Raw genomic sequence first — 3,903 nt, forward strand, 5'->3', positions numbered from 1 at the left:
TCTATGAGGGCGAAAAAGAGCGGGGATCCAGGTGGAAAAAGGGTCCCGGCGTTCTCGAGCACCTCGCTCTTCTAGCTTGTCCTCATTCATGAGTCGTTTTCCACAATGGCGGTCATACAAACAAAACAAGTCGGTAAGGTACCAAACAGGAAATATGGATAGTATAGAGTGGATGTAGATTTGACCAATCAGAGGCCTCCTGTCTGCGGTACGTTTGCGTCACCTACAATTTTGGAGATGTGTTGCAGAGTGCCTGGTTTCTGAATATAAATCAGCCTTGAGGGATCACATTTGGAGTAAAAGCTTTTTGTTGCTTGGAACTATCTCAGTTAATAGATTTTAAAGGTGTCTTGACAATGGATGGTGTGCAACCATTATTCCAGCTGTATTTAATTCCTAGGAGGCCAAAGCCTTAGATTTCCCAAGGCCAAAATCCTGACTCTTGGACTAACGGGAACAGTTCGTGTCAGGACGTCACTAAGTGGTGACTCATCTGTACAACCGCTAAGTAAAATAAAATTGTTTTGCAATGATAATCTTGGATCACGAAACAATTTTTTTTCAAGATTTTCCCTTTTGCTTTCTCTTTTTGTTGGTCTTCCTTTGTTTGCTGTCAATAAAATACTCTTTACACTTGTAGGCAATCGTGATTACTTACTTGGAGTAAACAGAGCTTTCCTCTATCAAGTTAAAACACATAATAGAGTCAAGTGCATATTAGCAATCTTGTGCCTATATAATATTCTATAAAACAATTATGTGGTATGTGTGGAAACCCTGATTCCAAAAAGGATAATAGAAAACAATTTAAAATATGCATGTGCCGATAATAGGCTTTTATTTACAACAGATTAGAACTATACATAACCTTTTCTTATTTGATAATCAAGAATGATCACACCGTAAGGAGAGAGATTGCTTTTAGTGAAAAAGTTTACCTTTTCCTTTGATTATAAAGCGTTAAATGACAATAGAGTGTATAAATGTAAGAACATCTTGAGCACAGCTATTATGTTAAACCTGAAAAAGGAGACAAAGCAACAACAACAAAGAAGCAAGATAAAAGAAAATCACCCATTTCAGTTGGAACAGTAGTGCCTTTATTACTTTAATCACAGGTTGGCAAAATATCTGTTCTTGCACTGGATTAGACCTGAATCCATAGAGGCTATGAGAGTGGAAAAAGAAAAATTATCAATCAAAACCCAAGGAAGGAAGGAAGGAAGGAAGGAAGGAAGGAAGGAAGGAAGGAAGGAAGGAAGGAAGGAAGGAAGGAAGGAAGGAAGGAAGGCGGGTGAGAAAACCCTCACTCCTGTTTATTTGCCACATTATCAAATATTTGCTGCTTGAAAATGTTTCACCTTTTTGTGACCCATCCTATATTGTGACCAAAGTGCTTGTAACATATTTTTCACTGTAGACTTCTTAAGGCCACCATATTTATACTGTAAAGTTACAGTTAGTAAATAACAGACTGATGAGGAGAATCCAAAAGAGCAGACCCTTGGGTCATATTATATGATGGGTCACAAAATATGCTTGAACATCAGTTTCAACTCTGCAGGGTCGACCAGGATTTTATAGAGCAAGTGACAGTGGTTTATTCATTACAGAGATACAATCACAGGCATCGCTGGGTCCACCAGAACCTCCAGGGATGCTCCTAATTCGGTGAAACCAAGAGCTATGGCTGTGGTGCTTCCTTCTGGACCTAATATCCCATATCAAGGAAGAATGATCTGAACTACAGAGGTAAGGAGAGGTGACGTTATGTCACATGCTGCTTATATGGACTGTAAGCATTATTCACAGCCAGGAACAACAGGACATCTTTTGTCCACCCAACAAAGAGCACTCCCTGATGCTGGTGTAAAATCTCACAGCTAATTCGGGCTTTAGATCACCAAGAGGCTTGAGGAGGAAACTGATACACCCACCTGAAACTATATTTTCTCAAATATAGGTCACATTTGTCCAGCTAAAGGAGACTGTAAATCTGGTAAAATGAAATGATTACTCTTCCCACATCACTATAGGCATCGATAACTTCTATGTTTATAAAGGTACTGAGTTTAGCTATCCGATTTAAACAGCCTGCAAAGGAAGAACAAAAGCATAACAACAAAACCAGCATAACCCATTACTGATCACACTATGTTCCAGGCATCTTAAAAGAAACATGATGTTGCGGGAAGAGTTTTTTTTTTGCTTAGAACGTGAGAATGACAGAGTTATTAAAGTAACTGAACTGCACAGGTAAAACTATGGACACTATGGTAATGTTTTTTTCTGTTTGTAAACGAGCAGTCCTTCTTGCAAGCTTTTTTTTTTAGAAAACAAACTCATTAATAGTTGTTTGTTGCTACTATAGTACAATCCGGCATCTGAAGGAAACACCAGCTACTTTTCTCACATGTTCCTTAATGGCAAGTGCTCGTGCACAAATAGAAGCAGCCAGTGGTAAGGCATCTGCAGAGTGTTGGTAATGTAAAATGTAGGATACTATATGTATTGACTGTCTAACTGCTGGACAGGTACACTATCCTCATGTTTATCAGGCTCAATACTAAGCTCGGTTATGTATGATGAAATGATTTAGAAAGTTTTACAAAGCCAATTTAACAATTATGACATGGAAATTATCGGACCCCATATAATAATGTTTCACCTGTCACAGGGAAACATTGTAATATGTGGTCTAATAATAATTTCCCTTAGATGTATTGATTTATCAGTGCAGAATTTTCGTTTGTACTCTCTTCATAAAAGTTTTCACTCAGAACTTGCCCACCTGCAAGGCTAAACATTGTCTAGGTGAGAAAAGCTGTTTTTTACTATAAGGCAATATTTGGTACAGAAAATAGTTGCCAGGTTAGACTCCTTCTACTTCACAGCTATAATATAGATGATTTTCGCTGTCCATCCAAGAAGCTTTTTCAATTGAAAAAGCTTCTTGAATGAGCAGTGAAATGTCTTGAAACTTGGAAATAAAGTCAGTAGATTGTTTTTAATTTTCTTTGTTTGGAATACTTCTACTTGTCTAATAAACTGTCAGGACTCCTGTCTGTTTGTTTGTGTTCTGTGTTTGTCTCCCTTCCTCCACCAGGAGGCGCCTGGTTCTGGTCTGCCTCCTCACACACCTGCTGATGGTTTCCTCGTTAACGGAGTGTTCTTAAGCTGCTGACTGCCACTACCTCGACGCCAGAGTGTTTGTCAGTTTTGGGTACTCTAGCCAAGCTTAGTTTTGCTGAGTAAGACTGAGTTCTTGTCTACAGTACCTGAGTAACATTGTTTGTCTTTTGCCTATCAGCAGGAAGTCATCCTGCAAACTGGATTCTTTGGGACCTTCTCTCCCTGGAAGGATCAACTGAGCTTCAAACTGGGCTGGGGTTCAAACAGGAGGTTTGGATCCACTTTCCCCAAGAGATCATTTGAGCTTCACACTGAGAAAGGTATTCATCTCCATTAAGACTCGTTCAAGTACCGCAGGAAATCTGAGTGGCAGTCAGTTTCTCCGTTCACCTACAAAGAACCGCTTTCTGGGTAAACCCTATTCCACCCTCCACCGAATGAGACAAACACTGGAACTACAGCATACAGACTGGAGTCAAAGATTCAACAACTTCTCTGGAAACGAAGTTCACAATTCTATTTTCCCACTGAGCCTGAACTAATCGCTGTGCCTTCCCCTCACTTTTTAGTTCCGGTTGAGCAGTGTTCAGAGCAACACTTCTCTCTGCATTATCTCTTCAATAAAACCTGTTAAACTTTTTCCCCTGGTCTACCTGTTTGGTCTTCTGCATTTGGGTCTGAACTTTAGTAAAATCATGACATAAACATTAATACTTTATCTATCCTGGATCTGAGATGTTTTTTTTGTCCTTCAACTCATATTTGAATATC

This window comes from Cyprinodon variegatus, unplaced genomic scaffold (assembly GCF_000732505.1).
Source record: "Cyprinodon variegatus isolate N-32 unplaced genomic scaffold, C_variegatus-1.0 Scaffold964, whole genome shotgun sequence".
Lineage (NCBI taxonomy): Eukaryota > Metazoa > Chordata > Actinopteri > Cyprinodontiformes > Cyprinodontidae > Cyprinodon > Cyprinodon variegatus.